Here is a 20,636-nt window from a genome sequence, read left to right on the forward strand (position 1 = left end):
TTTGAGAGGCCATGAGGTGCAGAGAAATTGGTTAACTGAATAAATAGTTCTAGTTTTACCAAAAACTTTATGAATCTGGGTAAGCCACTTTCCCATTTTAGACCTCTGTTGTCACTTTGGTAAGAAGAGGGAGATGGTTTGGTTGTTGCCGTGAACTGAATATTTGTGTTTCCCCTGCCAGCAAATTCATATGTTGAACTCCGATGCCCAATGTGATGGTGTTAGCAGCTCCAAATCCCTAATCCTTTGGTATTAGGTTATGAACGGGATTAGTGCCCTTATAAAAGAGATCCTAGAGAGCCCCCTGCTCCTTCTACCATGTGAGGATATAGCAAGAAGTTGGCAGTCTGCAGCCCATAAGAGGGCCCTCATCAGAACCCAACCACACTGACACCCTGATCTTGGATTTCTAGCCTCCAGAACTGTGAGAAATGAATATATGTTGTTTACAAGCACCCAGTCTATGGTATTTTGTGATAGAAGCTTAGACAGACTGAGACAGGTGTCAAGCTCTATGTCTATGATTCCTCGTAAAGTTTGCTGCATCGCAGAAATCTGATGATGGTCCTTAAGGTCAAGTGGTTGGTGTAAAGGGCCTCCCAAGTCTCCACCCCCATGTTTTAGCTTATTGTCCAGTATAGATTCACAGCTCACCTTTTGACGGGCATCTCCCCTGTATGAGGATAAGGCCACCTACTTATTCGCAGTGTTTCCCTTTGGAGTATTTGTGTTTATTTGTTCTGCCCTCATTAAATGTTGTTTCAAACTCCTAAGACGAAAGAATAAAACAAAAAAATAAAACCTCACCATTTTTTAGTGGGAATTGTACATGTTGTTACGACCACAGATGTTCTCTGCAGTTAGATGCTTTGTTTTAAAATGGAGAAATTACTGAAGTCCCCTATACCTCAGTTTTTTCCTTAGAAAGATGGGGACAACAATTAGTATCTATCTCATAAGGTTGATGTGAGTTTTAAATATGTGTATAGCCTGGTGCCTGGCACACAGTAGGGCTCAATGATTATAAATTTTATTTTTTTCATTCGATCTGCGACATCATTACCATCACATAAAATTATGAGGGGTTGGGTAATTACTATTATAGAGATATAATTAGAATAAAAACAGTACTAACAATTAAAGAGCATTGTTTAGTCTTAGACAATAGCTAAGTTATTAGCCTATATCTCATGTTATCTTTATGATCATGGGAGGAAGGAAGACCTAGCATTGACTCTAATATAAAGGTCTAGAGATGGGTTAACAATTGAATAGATAACAGTTTATGAGCTTAAAATTCATTCCTCAGCAAAAATAGAACAGTACAGTTTCTCACATACTCTACGTTCTGAAGAGGGAAAAAATAACTCACAGAGGGAAAAGGATAAAAAAGTGTGGGAGTGTTTCAAATTGGGCTAGGAAAGAAGAGTCTCCTGGTTGCTCCTTTGAAGTTAGATTGAAATGAGTCTATTCCCTACCCAAGAAATGAAAGCATGATTTGCAGTGTATGTTTAATTTTTGCTAAAAATATGGAGCTAAGAGAAAGCCAAAGAAATATTTTCATTTAAGAGAAGCCAACTTTGCTGTTGTTTTCTGTGTGGGTGGCTGTGTTTTTATTCTTGCCAATCAATAACCAAAATTTAGAGCCTCGATACAAGTTCCCATTAAGTGACTATAACCTGTCTTGTCTTTAGGGAGGTTAATGTTGAAAGCAAAGTGTCCCCAAGGATGAGCCTTTCTTTCTCCGGTTGAGGCTGATGTACAACCAAGAGGTTACCTCCAATATTCTATCAACGTTTTGTTCTGCTCGAATGTAAGCCCCATTACTCTTGTGGGTCACATGTGAACAGAAACTAGAGCACCTGACACGTTCTTCTTTGTATACTCAGAGCTGAGGTGGGAGGCATGCAAGGGGCTGGGGGTGGTCAGAGGACAAGCCAAAATCAGAGAGACCAGGATCGAACTGTGCTGCCACCTTGTACTTCAAGCCTCGGTTTTTTCATTTACCAAGTGGGAGCATAGTAATACCCACCTCACGGGGCTTTTGTGAGAATTAATGAGGTCATGTGTGGGGTATGAGTTCATAGCGTGGTGGTACGAGTAGTGGTTAAGGCTCTGGAGATTTCAAACTGCCTGAATCTGAGTCCCATCTCCATCACTTAATAGTTATATGATATCAAAAACACTGAGGTTGGGGGCTTCATTTATGAAATGGGGGTAATGATAGTTGCTACCGCATTGGAGGGAGTTGAGATGATTAAACGAAATGCTATGTAACAACGATCAATACGTGCTTGGCTACTATTGATTAGTAGTGGTTCTTCTTGGTCTTCTCTCTCGAGAAGTCCGTATTCCCTTAGTCTTTTATCATGGGGATTGTTTCTCAACCTTTCACCCTTCCTTAACTTCTCATTTTTCTGAACTCCTGTAGAATTTTTGTACCTCTCTTACAGCACTTATCCATGGGATAGTTAGTTTTATGTTCTCAACTTGGCTGGGCTGCAGTACCCAGTTATTCAAACACTGGTCTAGCTGCTGCTGTGAAGGTATTTTTTAGATGTGGCTAACTCCTTTAGTTGAGAAGAAGAAATTCTGCCCCAAGACTGTAGCATCAACTCCCGTCTGAATTTCCAAACTGCCAGCCTGCCCTATAAATTGTAGACTTGCAGTCCCCATGCCTGTTCCTTAAAAGAAATCATAAATCTCAATTTCTCTCTCTCTCTCTAGACATAGATATAAATAGACAATATACATTGACATCCAATATATATATATACCAATAGGAGGAGAGACTACTGGTTCAGTTTCTCTGGAGAACCTTGACTAATGTATGCTAGCCCTCACCTTTTTTTCTGCTTTGTATGAAAATTTTAGTTGTATGATCATTTGTCCTCCTGGATAGGAAGCTGCTGGATGGCAGGGCACATGCAATATAGATCTTTGTATCTGACCCAGTTAGCATCTGCGAGCATATTTGCTCCATGGTAGATTCAAAGTCACAAACTTGCCTGCTCCCACTTGGCTCTTTTCATTTGAATCTGCACGGTATTTTTAAAATTTTAAAAATTAGTTGCCAATGGCAAACAAAAAAGGGATATTTCTCATAAAAATTTGTGGATTCAGCTTCTCTTATAAAATCAGTAGATTAAGAAAGATGGAGTCCATGTTCCTTCATGACAGCAATTGGGGATCTTTATGGGGGTTCTTTGCCCAGAAGAGCTGTTCTCTAACTCACTACAGACATCCATGTTTGCCAACTCTTGATGCTTCATATGTGTTTGTTAAGGAGAGGAGGATCAGTGATTGGGGGATTAATTTAAATTTGTGTATTTCTATTGGAATATCCAGTTTATTTGTAAAGTTATGGTGGCCCAACTATTTACAGGATCTTTAAGATTATCTATCTATCATCTATCTATCTATCTATCTATCTATCTATCTATCTATCTATCTATCATCTATCTATCTATCTAATCTATCTATATCTAGCTTCTTTCTAAATTAAATAACCTGATTATTTATAACCTAAAAGTTTAATTAAATAACCTAAATATTTATACTACCTAAATTCCAGGAAGGGAAAATAAATGCTAGAATGTTAGACTGGGGAAAGGGCCTTGAACGCAAAGTTTCAGCAATGACAGGTTGTGACAGTGGTTTGGCCCAAGTCCTCTGAATAAAACCAAGACCTTGACTGAAATGAGCTGTTCATAGAAAACACATACATTTGTATGGTATCAAGTAGATTTAAAATTACTATTAAGACTCTAGACTATTTTGAGTTCAATTCCCCCTAGATCAGCCATTTCTCATTTTCAATTTGTTTACTACTTCTGTCTTATTTGCCTTGCTTCACTGTGCTTAATGAAATTATTCTGGAGCCTCTCCTGATTCATTTCAAATTAGAACCAGACAGAATTAAGCTCCAAAACCAGAACTGCTATAGTCTAGTTTCTGTGAAAAAACTTAATGCTGAGCGACATTATATTTTCTGAACTAGAAATTTGAGACTTTTTGTTAAAACATTGAGCTGCTACCACTTCATGTATCACACACATGTATATGTATTGAGGGCAATTCAAAGACAAGGGCCAGTCACATCCCTGGGTGAGTATGTATTGTAGTGGTGAAACCAGAGGAAAGAAAATTGTCTACTAATACCTGCCTGGGCAAACTAACAGGAGATGAAGGGCATAGCCATGACTCAGTGATAGTGAAACTGGGGTCATCTTCAATCAGCTTGGGTGATTCTTCATCAAGCACACTGGGCTCATTACTGGTAACCTCTTCCCCATATCCGTTTGGTGCCTCTAGGATGGGATGGGAGAGCAAGAAGTGGAGTTAACATGGAAAGAGCTGCCAAAGGATCCCAAAGGGGCTTTACAGACCATCTTGTGGGATGTGGAGAGCTCTATGATGGTGGTACCAATTTTAATTATTAGATGATGGAATTAACAGGCTTGCTTTGAAAACAACTGTAGTTCGCTGTCATTGGCTATGCCCCTGCCCCTCAACCATACCACTTTAGCACATGCCACCTGCTAGCACTGATGTCTCTTTGCCTGCAGGCTTTCTCTGTCTGCGCCACATAGTAGGACAGAGTGCCCGGGATGAACACATACACCCCTCCCAGCAGCTTTAACTAATGATGGACAGGAAGGGTATAGAAATACCCTGGCGGAAGGAGATACCTTCAAAGCACTTATTCTGTACTGTTCCTTAAGGTTCCCCAACAGGATCAAGTTCTAGTCACCTACAGTAGTAACTGGCTCGAGATCACACCATTTATTAGCCTCCTTCCCTTCCCAGTTTTACTTCTCCACCCCCTGGCTTTTGTTTTTGGTGCTTCTAGGATGCAAATAGATAGATCCTATATAGATCACTTGTACTTGAATCCTTGTCTCAGGGACTCCTTCTAGGGGAACCTAAACCAACATAGCTTTCATTTTTCAAAAGTTTCTCCTACTGGGATGGGGAGGGTGGGGGGGAGTCGAGGGAAGGAGGGAATACAGGGATATGTGTATAAAAACAGATGATTGAACTTGGTGTACCCCCCCAAAAATAATAAATAAATAAAATTAAAAAAAAAAAGTTTCTCCTTTGTTTGTGGAATAATACCATGAATGCCGGGCTGCCATATGTCTATGTTCATTCATTAATTTATTGACTCATTCGCTCTTTCCAAAAAATACTGATGGAGTGCCTATTGGATGCAAAGTCACTGAACTGGGAAAGACAGTAGTGAACAGGCATAAATCTTGTCCCCTAGAGCAGCCTGTCCCATAGTTACACACCACATGTGTAATTTAAATTTCCTAGTAGCTGCATTAGAGAACAAACATATGGACATCAAGTGGGGCAAGGGGGAGGGGAGGGGTGGGGCAAGGGGGAGGGGAGGGGAGGGGTGGGGGTGGGATGAATTGGGAGATTGGGATTGGCATATATACATTACTAATAAGAAAAAAAAATAGCACTGCCATTCCTGCTATTCAACTGTCATCTTCTTTATATGATGGAGAAGAGCGTCTTTTTCCCAGTGGTAGTCAGAAACTCAAATTATAGCTCTGGAGTATGGAGGTTATATTCATAATGTGATGTTACCAATCAGTGGAAGACTTTCCTTTTCATGAAAAGATAATAAAAGGAAACAGAATGTGATGAAGTGGTGACTATTCCAAAGCCAGTTTAGAAAATACTAGGTATGGGCATTTCAAAAAACAAAACAACAACAAATTTCCTAGTAGCTACATTGAAAAAAAAGAGGGAAAAGAGAGAAAGCCAATAGAGTCAAAGTAATGTCATTCCAATGTGTTCTCAATCTTTGTTTTTTTCTTTATTAATTAATTAATTTGAATGCACCAGGTCTTAGCAGCAGCACATGGGATCTTCAGTGCCCTGTGTAGGATCTTAGTTGCAGCTTGCGTGATCTAGTTCCCTGACCAGGGATTGAACCTAGGCCCCCTGCGTTGAGAGCGCAGTGTCTTAACCACTGGGCCACCAGGGAAGTCCCTGTTCTTAGTCTTTGAAATCCAGTGTTTGTTTCATTTTATTATTATTATTTTTTTAAAATCTAAAACCCTCAAAATATATTTATTTCCTCTGGGGTGACAGCAAAGACCATCAGTGGTACAAATGAACTGCCAAGTTCTTTGCATTTCACCGAGAATAGATTTATTTATTTATTTTTTCTTTAAGAAATTTTATTGAGATACAATTGACATACAGTAAACTGCATCTATTTAAAGTGTACAATCTGATATTATTCTTCCTATTAGTAATGTACATATGGCAATCCCAATCTCCCAATTCATCCCCTCCCCCCTCCCCCTTTCCCACTTGGTGTCCGTATGTTTGTTCTCTACATCTGTGTCTCTAATTCTGCCTTGCAAACCGGTTCCAGTGTTTGTTTTATATCAGCAGCACCTCTCAATGTGAACCTGCCGCAGTTCAAGTTCTCAGTAGCCACACATGGCTAGAAGCTTCCGCCATGGAGAACACCCTGACTCCTGAGGTTTATGGTGAGTGAACATGAGCAAGGAGAGGGTCACCTAAGAGGCAGTCACACAATAGGAGGTTGGTCACCTGAGCTGGTGGTCCCCCAACTTGGTGTGTACTTGAATTGCCCAGAGAGCTAATACAGGATGCAGAGGTCAGGGCTCATGGCGATAGGAGACAGCCTGGAACTAAGTATCTTCGGCAAGTTCCCCAGGGGGTGGGATACACAGCAAAGTTTGACAACCACTGCCCTACCTCACCCCAAACCCAATCTCCTCACTCTCAGTTCTTTATGTAAGTGTAGGGGAGGAAAAATAATTTCCCCTCCACCCTTCCAGGTTCTTGGCTGAGTGCCCTCTGTAAAAAAACAGGTTAACGAAAGAAAACAAATGAAAGTTTATTAGCATGTATACCTTACATATACATAGGAGATACCCAGGAAAACTGAGTAGAACTCCCTGAAATGGCCCAAGCTACCACCGTAAATTTATCTTCAGTTAAAGACAAAAGAAAGATGTTGGGGTGTGGGGTGGGGGTGGGGGGGGAGCCAGTTATGGGAGGGTACCAGGAAAAGCCCAGTAAAGGAGGGTAAGGTTGTTCTGCAGATTTAAGTGGTGCCTTCTCCACTGATAGGTTTCTTGGGACTTGCAGTCATCCTGCTCCTCCTGGTTCAGAGAGGGAGACATCCCTACAGATGGAGATTTCCCTTATAAATGTAAACGGCCCTTAGCAAAGGGTAACTTCTACTCTGTTTTCAGAACTTCTCCCGTGTCTGCAGTTTCTCAAAATAATCCTTATGCCAAAGACGCATATGCATATTTGGGGGAGGCATAGTCAGCTACTCTGCCTGAGGCTGTTTTTCTCAAACTCGTTTGTACCTTGGTCACACCTAGTAAGTTTTAAAAAATACTGATGCCTGGGTCTCATTCCAGAGATTCTAATTCAGAGGTCAGGATTGAGGCCTATCCATCAAGGGATTCAAAGTCTCCTCAGGTGATTACAATGAGCAGCCAAGTTTGAGAACCGCTGACCTAAAGTATGCCATGTAACAAACAGCACGTACTTCAGGGGTCCAGTTTTGTAAAAACATTATCTATACGTGTGTGTGCCCACAAGGAAGGATCTCAAAGGACATGTACAAAAACGCCGTTCCAGGAGATGCAAGTATGGCTATAAAGATGTTTTTTCTGATTTTTCTGTGCTGGGTGTTTGAAATGCAAGCTAATAAAATGAAACCCAATGAAAGAAACTATATAAGAGTTGGATCTAGATTTATTTGGAGTTTTTGTTTGGGTTCAGCGTCTAATTTTCAACCTATTATGTCTGCTCTGCTCTTTGGCTTTCCTAAATATTTAACTTGGCCTTGAATTTGAGAGTGGGTTGAATGTTTCCCATCTTTGCCCCTGGAAGGATGGATGGCCCTGGAAGGATGGCTCTGGCAGCCCCAGAGAGACCACTGGAGGGGGTAAGAGGTAGGCAGAGAAACCAGTTAGGAAGCTGGCATTAGGCTTTTCAGGAGTGGGTCGCATATGTGGGTGTACCTTCCTACACGATTCCTGGACCTCTAGTTGGTGGGCCTTGAGGTTGTGGTCCTGAAGCCTCCTTGGCACCTGGGAGTTTGTATGAAACTTTAAGCTGGGTTGGGCTGTCAGGGATGAAAAAAACCCCTGAAATGTCAGGCCTTGGCTTCAGGCATAAACCAGCTTGCATTTAAATTAAATATTGAATGAATTTAGGGCTATAAAAATTGATCTTCTCTGAGAACAGTTGCACTTATGTCTGAGTGGTCAAATTCAGCGGTGCTAAATTTTGTGTGTTTGCGCAGATAATCCTTGGTGTTTGAGATTGATTTTAGCGCGTTCACTCAGGCCCAACAGTATATTATTGAAATAGAGTCTGGTCTCTTTCAGCTGCCGCGTAGTGTGTTTAGTGTTTCAGTTTATTCATGGAAGTCACATTAAAGTGATGTTTTAAGTTCACTTTGCAAATTGAAATAAAATTAAGCTTAAACTGTTACTAACTTTTAAAAAGTTGTCTACACACTGGTTTGATCTGTTCTGACAGAAATGGCAAATTGAAGCCAAAAAGAAAGGGCACCATTTTCATTGTTCGATTCTTGTGTCTTCCTTGGTTTTCACATCCATGTTCATCTGTTTTGCTTTGCATTTCCTTCCCAGTGAACTCAACCTGAATCGACAGACCACTTTACAGTAGTCAGATGCTAACTTTCTTTTAGCACAGTGTAACCTGGTTTCATTCCCTCAAAATAGAATTTAGCTTTGGAACATAAAATGACAAGGAAAATGCACATAGCCAAGATCCCTACTTGAGCCTGTAACAAGATTCAGACTTGTCTGAAGGGCTGGAGGCAGGTCATTAGGAGGCGATTTGCCTGAGCTGGTCTGCAACCAGCCTGTTTTTTTGTTGCAGGAGGGGTGAGGAGGGTTTTGGTGTGTCTGGGGAGAGGTAGGGGCATGGGGACGGTATTCTGGTGCCTGTCCTGCCCCTACTTTGCTGGCTTTGGGGAGTCATTGGTGACAGACTCAGCTCCTTCAAACTCCTGGTGGCAAAATATGGCCCAGTGTCAGTAATGCTTTCTCCCCAGTCTTCAGAGAATATGTCACTAGGCTATCATTGAGGTCTGGTACATTCAGAAGCATCCAGAGAGAGCCAGAACGTGGACTTGGAGCTTCCTGTGATGGGCACTGGCAACAGGGGCCAATGTATCAATATCTGAAGGCAGAGAGCATCAAAGAAGAGACCAGGAGAGAGGAAGAATGTGGGGGGTGCCCGTTTTTGGGGATGTAGCTAAGGGTCCAATTTGGGAGCCCAAATGAGACACAAGTCGGGGACATTCAGAAAAAACCTGTGTTCAGTCAAGGATCAGATAAATATGGGCTTTTCTCATTAATATGACTCCATTTATACCCATCTCCTGTATTAAAGGCAAACAGAATGCAATCACTTTTATTCAGAAGTGATGGTTTATATTAGCAACAGAAATGCTTCCTTAGCCAAATAGGTCCCTACATGGGAAGGTCCAGGATGAGAGGCTACACATCCAGTCTTTGGTTACTAGAAAGATTCCTAGAGATCTTGCACTGGAGCATAACAGTAAACAAACAATGTTTGGATTTTCACAGAGGAAATGACCTCGGCCAGCAGTTGTCTGCAGAAATGCACGTGATGCCCAAAGAGGTGTTGTTTTGGGAATGCCTTGTAATTAGTTCCAAATTCCTCCCAGACAGCAGCACAGCCTGTAATTTCTATGTGAAGTCAGCTCACTTTTTGAGTCATACCATGTTTCTTCCTTTGCCCCAGATGTGTCATCCATTAAAAAAACACCTTTGGCTGTACAAAATAGGCAGTCATCTGAAATCGCTGAAGGGAAAGTTTGCTTTGTTCAATGAGGGTGGCCTGTTCATGTGAGAAAACCAGGAGACTCAGAGTCAGGAAACCTGGGTTCCTCCCTTGCCCACTGTGTGACCCAAAGCAAGCATCTTCTGAGCCTGGGCTTCCTGTCTTGTAAAATGAGGACCTAAATCCTGGCTTATATTCAATAACTACTTGTTGGATAACAGATTTGTGCTAGATGTTTCCATCAGCCTCCTCAACTCAATCATCACACCTTTATTTCTGTTTTCCAAGGTCCACTTCTGTCCCAAGAGTTTTATGTGTCAGGGAACTTAAGTTTTAAATTCTGTGAGAAACTTACTTGGTGTGTTACAGAAATGGGACCATCTCAATTGTTTTTCCTGATTTTAACTTGCCAGTTATAAATATTTATACAACACAGAAGTTAATAAAATAAAAATCACTTGTAAGCATATCTTTCAGCAATAACCACAGTCTGTATTTCGGGGTAGCCATGTCTAGACCCGCTTCTGTGGAGCCTCATACACATGTATTTTTCCTAGGGTATTTTTAGAAGTCTTCCAAATCCCCATGTGTTTTTCCCCCACCTCATGTTATATGGACATATCTCCATGTTAATGTGACAAATTTTCACTCAAGAAATACAGATCTGCAGGGACTTCCCTGGTGGTGCAGTGGTTAAGAATCTGCCTGCCAATTCAGGGGACACAGGTTTGATCTCTGGTCCGGGAAGATCCCACATGAGGCAGAGCAACTAAGCCCATGTGCCACGACTACTGAGCCCTCATGCCACAACTACTGAAGCCTGTGCGACACCTAGAGCCCGAGCTCCGCAACAAGAGAAGGCACTGTAATGAGAAGCCTGTGCACCGCAATGAAGAGTAGCCCCCACTTGCCGCAACTAGAGAAAGCTCACGCACAGCCAATAAATAAATAAATATTTTAAAAAGAAAAGAAAAAAGAAATATAGATCTGCATTATCATTTTCAATGGCTTCAGAACACTCCATTACATGGCAAAATCGTAATCTATACAATATTCCTTGCTGTTGGACATTGAGGTGGATCCCACTTATTGCATGAAAACAAAGAGAAGATGAATATCATTGTATATCCGTCTTTGTGAATACGTATCCCTATTTTCCTATTTTTTCTCCTTTAGATAAATTCCTGGAAGTGGAAATCCTAATTCAAAAGATACTCAATGAGGCTGTATCAATTTACATTCTTACCGCAGTGTATAAGAATGCCTGTTTCAGGGATTTCCCTGGTGGTGCAGCGGTTGAGAATTCGCCTGCCAGTGCAGGGGACACGGGTTCGAGCCCTGGTCTGGGAAGATCCCACAAGCTGCGGAGCAACTAAGCCTGTGCGCCACAACTACTGAGCCTGCGCTCTAGAGCCTGCAAGCCACAGCTACTGAAGCCCACGTGCCTAGAGCCCATGCTCAGCAACAAGAGAAGCTGCCACACTAAGTCCACGCACTGCAATGAAGTTACTGTAACTAGAGAAAGCCTTCGCGAAGCAACGAAGACTCAATGCAGCCAATAAATAAATAAATATAAAAAAAGAATGCCTGTTTCTCTAAACTGTAGCTATACTGGCATTACTGTCCTTTTAAATTTTTACCAAACACCAGACAAAAGATGGTATTTTGTTTTTATTTCTTTGACTACTAGTAAAGTTGAACATCCTGTTATATGTTTATTGATCATTTTATTATTTTCTTTTATAAACTATCTATAACTTGCCTTCATTCTTTTATAGGAAAGTATTTTCTTATTTCTTTGTAAAGACTCTCTCTATATTAAGGATAATCCACAAGTGCTAATACAGACCTTATACCTTTATTCTCAAATTACTCTTGTTTTAAGTTAAGGCTCAATTGATTCATTATATATAATGTATTAAAGGAAAATTTGAGGTATGCTGAGAAAAGTAGATTGCTAGATGGAGAAGTAAAATTTATTTCCAGATTTGACTTTTTTCTTTTCATTTCACTCCCACTCTTTGTACATTAACTCTTTCCTAGCCCCTAACTTCCACTTCAGCTCCCCAAAAGTTAGGCTATTAAGATACTGAGTGATTAGAGGATTTGAACATTTTGAAAGAGAAGTGGGTGGTGACGGCATGTTATTGAAACTTGAAAGAAAGCCAGTGTGATATAATTTTCACACTGGGAGCTGATCGCTATGGCAACAAAGAACAAATTTTGAAAAATAAGGTTCAATACAATAGAATTAGGGGAGAAAATTTATTAAAATAAAAGGACTGTTTATCTTTTGTTTTTCTCTCAACTTGTTTACCATCTGCATCAAAACGCTACATGAGCACCCAAGAATACATTTCTGCTTTCAAAAGGAAACACATTTTAATCATGTTTACACAGTATCAAGCCACAAGAAGGTAATGCTTTTGGTAATATTGTTTTGTTTGTAATAGTAGTGACAGTACTCTTTGGAGTTTTTTACTTGAGAAGAAATAGTGTAATTTACAATATATACATAGCTTCAAATTCTTCTTTTTTTTAACTTAATACTTTCATCCACTAATTCATTTGTCCAACAAATATTCATAAAGGCACTGTGCTAAGAAGTGAGAATACAATGTTGAAGAAACTCAGACCTGGTCTCTATTCTCAGGAAGCTTACATTCTATATGAGCTGTTGTCCCATATCCTTTGAAACATGAATTCAATAGCACCTAATATTCCAGTGTATGTATACATGATAATCTAATTATCCTACTATTATTTGATATTCAGATTGATTTTAATTTTTTTTGATAACAGATGATTATGTAATAAGCATATCTGTATAGTAATCTGAGTTTCTGATTGTATCCTTAGGATTGCTTCCTAGAAAGGGAATTACTAGCTTAAAATACCTAAACTTCTCTCTTTAAAAAAATAGAACTTTAAAAATGATAAAAATCACAGTCTTTCCAGTGAAAAGATTACCCTATCTATAATACTATTTGTAGAAATACAGCATGGCTAGGATAGGGCAATAAATTCCTTTATTAGTGTCTCCTAAAACAGGTATGGAGTGTTGAATTTTGCTTTAGAAACCAAACCAAAGTTTAAATAAATGTGAAAAGTCAATACTAATTGCACAGAGGCTTTGTAGAGAAGGTCAGCTTTTGACCAGAAAGAAAAGAGATGCCATATCTATGCATTAAGGTTGTGTTTGAGGGAAAAACATGATCCAGTTTAGACATTAATCTCCTTCTTTGGGAGATCGGTCCCAGAAGTCAACAGGCAAGTTAGAAATGACAGAGTCCAGTGGTCTAAGGAGTCAGGAGCTGACTGCCTATTGGCCTGTCATCACTCACAACCACAACTCCTCATGACCAGTGATGACTTCTTGCCACCTCGTTTTTATCCCATAAAGCATTCTCCTTCCTTCTGTCAATTATGTCATTTTCCAAAATATAGAGTATTTATATAGAATGCATTTTATTTGCTCAAAAGACATTTCCATTACGTTTTACAAATCATCAGACACACCAACATAGTATTCTACAAAATTTACATTTGCAAGAACCAAAATTATAAATGCTGCTTCCTTCCATTTGGCTCAAAACATGTCTGCTCTAGTGAGTATTTCTCAATTAACTAACTTCTCCCTGATGAGGAAATGAGAAGAAAACTGCACAAATGTTAAGAATCTAGGGTGCAAGTCTTGGGTCTGAATTTATATGACTTCAGGCAAGTCACTGAGTCTCTCTGCATCTGAGTTTCCCCACCTATGAAATGAGGAGGTTGGACAAGATGATCTCCAGTCAAGTCCAGGGGTCCTTCTTTTCCTTTTCATGCCCCCACTCATGGTTTATCCCATTTTCGCGCATTATCATATGTTACTTTTTAAAAGATCTTAAGAATCAAACCTGTATGTATGCTATTCATGGGTGTTGGTCATTCAGAACTGAAGGGTAAATTTCCTGAGAAAACAGCACTCTTCCTCCTCCTGGTTGCCGTCTTCTCCTCTGCCTGCTCCTCTCTATATTCCTTCCATCTTGTTCTGCTCCACATCCTCCTCTTCCTCCTCCTCCTGCTCCTGCTCCTCCTCCTCCTCCTCCACTGCTTCTTCCTCCTCCTTCCTCCCTGTACAGCTGTCTATCCCCTACTATGGCTTTGCTGTGGTTTTGCTCAAAATTAGGTGCCTCAAGGAAGACAGAATTCAACGGTCTTGGTAGGTCATTTAATTTCTGTAGGCTTTGCATTTTGCTCTTGCCTTTTTTTCAGCCTAAACTCCCATGACATCCCATTACACACACACACACACATTAGGTTGAACCATAGGAAATCACTGTTTTTGTAATTAAAAAGCAATTTCATATGGTTCACCCTAATACAGTTTTCTGTTTGGGAGCTGTGGTTATTAACTAAAATCAATCTCTGCTCTCTGACACACAGCTTACATGTTTCTTCCTTAGATTGGAGCTCATGTCCCTTCTCAGGGTTGGTTCCCCATCCTGCTTCATCTCTTGAACCCAGTTCAGATGGGCCTCCTTCAGGATGCCTTCTACAGTGCTCCTTGCAAGTTAGGACAGCATTGTGATTTCAACCTCCCACAACACCTCCACCCCCATCTCTTTCTATATGTACCCCCAGACACATCAGTAATATACAAAAATATCAAAATATTATATACGTAAATAACAAAGGCATGCCTCTCCCCTCCTCAAGCAAGATAAAGATCTCTCTAGACCCGAACACAGGATGGAGCAGTGAGCAGGGCTAAAACTACAGGCTGGCTGTTCTCTGGGTCTGAGAGAACAGTTCAATGTCTGTGGGGTAATTGGGACCAAAAGCCTCCTGAAAGGTGCATCAGGCATATTGCCTAAAACTGGGGAGTTCCACCAAATCCTGGCAAAAACAGAGGCTGAGGGAAGAGCTGGTTCTATCTGAAGGGGCAGTGTTATAAAGTTATGTGCCTGAGTGACAGGAGGAAGCAGATGCAGCCTCACTCTAGGAAGGGGTCTAATCCACTGGGTGCCTCAGTTGATGCCTCTGTGGTATCTTAATATCACCTTCATGAGGGAGCCCTAAGATTCTCCTTTAAGATCTGGATCTCCCTGGAAGCACAGGGGTAATTGTGGAGGAAACAGCACAGTTGCTAGTAAGGGAAGGCTTAACTAAGAAAAGGGAACACATATACCCTTGAACTCCTACTCATGAGGAGCTCTCAGACTCCAAGTCTAAAGCATGTAATGAAAGCTGATGCTGAAGAAGGGAGTAAGTGATGCTGAAAAAGGGCGTAAGTTCAGCAATTGGGTGAGGAGTTTACTCCCAAGGAAATGAAAATAATGGAGCAACCCAAAAATGACTTTAAAAGAAGTATGTCTACAAATGGCCAATAGGCACATGAAAAGATGCTCAACATCACTAATTATTAGAGAAATGCAAACCAAAACTACAGTGAGGTATCACCTCACACCGGTTAGAATGGGCACCATCAAAAAGTGTACAAATAACAAATGCTAGAGAGGGTGTGGAGAAAAGGGAACCCTTCTACACTGTTGGTGGGAAAGTAAGTTGGTGAAGCCACTGTGGAGAACAGTATGGAGGTTCCTTAAAAAACTTAAAATAGGGTTACCATATGATTCTGAAATCCCACTCCTGGGCATATATCTGGAGAAAACTCTACTTTGAAAAGATTCATGCACCCCTATGTTCATAACAACACTATTCACAATAGCCAAGACATGGAAGAAACTCAAATGTCCAATGAGGACATGGATAAAAAAGGAATAGATAAAAAAGATGTGGTACACATACACTATGCAATATTACTCAGCCATAAAAAAGAATGAAATAATGCCATTTGCAGCAACCTGGACGGACCTGGAGATTATCATACTAAGTGAAATAAGTCAGAGAAAGACAAACATCATATGATAGCACTTACATGTAGAATCTAAAAAAATGATACAAATGTATTTATTTACAAAACAGAAACAAACTCACAGACATAGAAAACAAACTTATGGTTACCAAAGTGGAAGGTGGGGAGGGATAAATAAGGAGTTTGGGATTAGCAGATACACACCACTATATATAAAATAAACAACAAGATCCTACTGTATAGCACAGGGAAGTATACTCAATATACTGTAATAAATTATAATGGAAAAGAATCTGAAAAAGAATATGTATATGTAAATACACACACATATGTATATTAATACATATATATATATAACTGAATCACTTTGCTGTACACCAGAAACTAACACAACATTGTAAATCAACTATAAGTCAATAAATAAATAAATAATGTCTAAAATCAAAAGAGACAGAAGAAGGAAAAATATTCATTTGAGCCTTACAATAACTAGAAAAGGAGGTGTCATTTTGTTCTTTGCTAATTAAGAATCTGAGGCTTAGACAGATTAAGAAACCAGCTCAATGTCCCATAGCCAGTAAGCAGGAGAGCCAGGTGTCACAGTCAGGGCTCTGAGTACAAAGCCAATTACTTAAGCATGGTATTATTATCCCCATCAGTGTCTACAGGGTAAAATATCTCTGCATGTTTCAGACCATTCTGAAGGAAGAAATACAACAGGGCACTTCTTTAAAAATAATTTCGGCCTGCAGCGATTTGGCCTCCACTGTAGGCTGGACTAGAAAACAACACTTTATCCCACAGAATTCCAATTCAATAAATATTTATTGAGCATCTACATCTTGTCCAGGTCCCTGCTAAGTGCTGCGAGGGTGGGTGATGGTGGTGGGGAGAGAAAACAGTAGAATTTGCTGTCTACGGGGGGGAAGGACCTGGGCCTGTCCACCAGTTTACTGTCTGTAATCTTCAGCAGGATGTGGCTGCATGGGAGAAGGAATGGTGCAGCCAATCAGACAGTCAGGGTGCCGGAGAAAGCACGGCCAGCAGAGGCGTTCAAGTAGGCTATTGGAGCATGTGCATGATCTGGATAGGGTGATTTACCAGGGAACAGGAATAACTTGCCAAGAAAAAAAGAGGCAGGGCAAACAGAGCCATTGTCAGGGCCCAGTAAAGATACCACATTAGGGATTAGAGAGAAAAGATTCCACTGAGGAGGTGTAAGAATGCATTTGTGCAGATCGGATTAAGACCAGGCTATACCTACCCCTCACTTAGTGAGTCTCATTCATTTCTGCACATCTTGCTATAAAGTGAAAAGCCATTAAGGGAAGAAGAATTTCCATTAACTTTAATAGCAAAAATTAGAATGTGTTCCAGACCAGCACGAAGATGCCCAAACAATGTGCATAGGTAGAAAAGTATATCTTTTGAGCAATGATACTTTTATATAGGTCCTAAAGAACAACCTGAAGGTTAATAAATACAGTTTGTACACAGATGCACTAAAGGTTTTGGTCCCCAAGAAGAAAGAAAAGATGATGGCTTGTGGTGGTTGATGAAGGAGAGACACCATGAAGTCTTTTTCTTCTTTCTGCTCCATTTTCTTCACCAATTTTTCAACCTTTTGGGGGCCCACGATTTTCTTGCTCTAAAACTGCACAGGAAAAAGAAGTTTCCACTCAGAAAAATATCTTTTGGGCAAAATGAAAGAGCTGTGATGAAACACCTGGAAACAAAGGCTGCACAGCACAGGTGGAGGAGTTGTCAGAGGTGGCACTTCTCCATCCTTTCCTGCTTGGTGTAACTAGGCAAAGCCAAACATCTCAGAGTTACCCAATGGTGGAATAGGATCCTAAATCATCCCCCAGGGAGCCTCTGGGGAAATTCACAAGTATGGCTTTGCTTAAAATGTAATGTTGAGCAATCTATTTGCTATTTAAATTTGGGGGTTAACATCATTATGTTAGAAAAAAAGGAATTGGTTACTTGCAAAGTAAACCTTTTCAAAAGCCCTTAGGGTGAAAATTCGTTAATGAAACAGTCTTTAACTTTGTGAAGTAGGTCTGCGCTTGGGAGGGTGAACGCGAGGTGGGGGTTTCTTGTGAGGTAACTCAGCCCTCCCTCTTGGAGACAGATGCCGCTACCAAGAAATGCCTGCTTCCACCCGTGTGCAGGTAACCTCCCATTGTACTTGGAGGTAAATAGAGGCAGTGGCCTCAGTCCTTAGATACACTGTGGTGGCCTTTTATTGTCGACACCTAAAGAATGGGATGTTTGAATTGCACACAATTATGTATCACATATTCATAATATTTGTGGTCTTGTGAAAAGAGTGTTACCTCTGTGTGTAACTTCCTTTGTAAATACTTTCTGAGGCCCTGGTCACCTTGTTATCAAAATAGCATAACAAAATTATCAAGACCAATTCGTTGGCTGTAACAAGAGTTGTTTGATTTTCTAGTTTGATATGAAAACTAAGACAAGTCTTGACTTCACTTGATGCTTTCAGCATATATGCCACTAACCTCCTAATGAGGGGACATCTGCTTTGAGTGGCTGTTATGAATGATATTTGGGGAACTGCAGGGAGAGTTCCATGAATAACAGTTAACATTTCCCTCCTTACTTTGTAGTTTTAAACACAGTTCTGCTCACCAGAGCTGGTTTTAAAATGAGAAAAGGGAACTCTCCAAATAAAATGCTGTTGGTTGGAAGCTTTCCAAATCAACATGGTTTTATTTTGTTAAAAAAAAAAAAAGAAAGAAAAAAAAAAACTTATAGCACAGGAAACCATACCAATATTTTGTAATAACCCATAAGGGAAAATAATCTGAAAAAGAATATATATATATGAAACTGAATTACTGTGCTTTACACATGAAACTAATAGACCATTGTAAATCAATTATACTCCAATATAAAATAAAAAAAATTTTAAATACAAAAACATTTCTTTTACATTTCTAGGTACATCCCTCTCTCTGCAAGTTTCCATCAGCTCACAGGGGAAATGTTCTGTTGGAAAGAATCTTAAGACCTTAAGACCTTAATCCAATGTCCCATCCCATTGTAAAATTATTTCTGTCCTGTGAACACCCATCCCCTCCCAAATGCCTCAGGCAGTTAATTACATATTTGGACAGTGCTGACTATTGACATGTACTATAAAATATTTGCCTAATAATCTGTGTTTTTTTACTTATTGTTCCTGTTTCTGCCTTCTGGTGCCACAAAGGAAAATGGTTTCCTATTTTACTCAATAACCCTTCAGATAGATCTTATATCCCTTCATATCATTCTTGTATGTTTTAAATTATTACTTATTTATTCAATTTATTCAGAAAAGAAATTTTACTTACTGCCCTATCAGAAGCTGTACTTGGCACCAGGGGAGTACAACAGGAGGGAAAATGATGCGATCCTTAACCTCTTGAAGTTTATATTACTGTTAAGTCTTTTTTTCCAGGTCAAAATTTCTCATAACAATTTTTTCAACTCAATAGCAAAGGACTAACAATCCAATTAAAAAATGGGCAAAGGATCTGAATACACATGTTTCCAAAGAAGACATCCAAATGGCCAACATGTGAATGAAAAGGTGCTCAACATTAATAATTATCAGGGAAATGCAAACAAAACCACAGTGAGATAGGACCTCACACCTGTTAGAACGGCCATGATCAAAAGGACAAAAGATAACAAGTGTTGTCAAGGATGTGGAAATAAGGGAAGTCTAGTGAACCATTGGTGGGAAAGTAAATTGGTGCAGCCACTATAGGAAACAGTATGGAGATTTTTCAAAAATTTTAAAATGGAACCACCATATGATCCAGCGATCCCACTTCTGGATATATATATCCAAAGGAAATGAGAAGTAGAATCTTGAAAATATATCTATACCCCCATGTTCCTTACCATGTCATTCACAATAGCTAAGACGTGGAAACAACCTAAGTATCCATAAATAATAAAGGAGTTGATATTATTCACGGATAAATAATGGATAGATATTATTCAGCCATGAGAAAGAAGGAAATCCTGCTATTTGTGACAACACAGAGAGAAATGATGGAAGTTTATTGAATATCTAGATTATTCCTAAATAAAGTAAGATACTAAATCATTACTGAAAATATGCTTTATGCTTCCTTTTATAGAAAAACTAAAAATGTTTAGGACTACTAATAAATATATTTGGTACCACATTGAGTCATATTCAAAAAGAAAGCACATATTTTTAGAAATTATAAATAGCATTTATAAGATGGTCATTCTACAGAAAGCTAATGTAAAGGGTAGTTTGTAATTGCTTACTTCTTAGTTTTTACTAGAAATTAAGGTTTTTAAAGGTTAAAGGTTGCAGCAGGATACAAAATTAATGCACAGAAATCTCTTGCATTCCTATACACTAACAATGAAAGAGCAGAAAGAGAAATTAAGGGAACTCTCCCATTTACCATTGCAACAAAAAGAATAAAATATCTAGGAATAAACCTGCCTAAGGAGGCAAAAGACCTGTATGTAGAAAACTATAAGACGCTGATGAAAGAAATCAAAGATGATACAAACAGATAGAGGGACATACCATGTTCTTGGATTGGAAGAATCAATATTGTGAAAATGACTATCCTACCCAAAGCAATTTACAAATTCAACGCAATCCCTATCAAATTACCAACAGCATTTTTCACAGAACTAGGACAAGAAATCTTACGACTTGTATGGAAATGCAAAAGACCCTGAATAGCCAAAGCGATCTTGAGAGGGAAAGATGGATTTGGTGGAATTAGGCTTCCTGACTTCAAACTATACTACAAGGCCACAGTGATCAAGACAGTATAGTACTGGCATAAAAACAGAAATATAGATCAATGGAACAGAATAGAGAACCCAGAGGTAAACCCAAGCACATATGGGCAGC

General features: G+C 39.7%; 1 non-coding gene and 1 pseudogene across 1 annotated transcript; one reads left to right on the forward strand and one right to left on the reverse strand.

Moving 5' to 3' along the window:
• Positions 1-5,931: 5,931 nt before the first annotated feature.
• On the reverse strand, positions 5,932-6,004 carry TRNAE-CUC (transfer RNA glutamic acid (anticodon CUC)). The gene has a single exon. It is a non-coding gene; the product is annotated as a tRNA-Glu (tRNA).
• Positions 6,005-6,487: 483 nt separating this feature from the next.
• The window catches only part of LOC130844368 (cell division control protein 42 homolog), an 80,029-nt pseudogene continuing 65,880 nt past the window's right edge, over positions 6,488-20,636 (forward strand).

This window comes from Hippopotamus amphibius, chromosome 2 (genome assembly GCF_030028045.1).
Source record: "Hippopotamus amphibius kiboko isolate mHipAmp2 chromosome 2, mHipAmp2.hap2, whole genome shotgun sequence".
In the NCBI taxonomy this organism is placed as follows: domain Eukaryota; kingdom Metazoa; phylum Chordata; class Mammalia; order Artiodactyla; family Hippopotamidae; genus Hippopotamus; species Hippopotamus amphibius.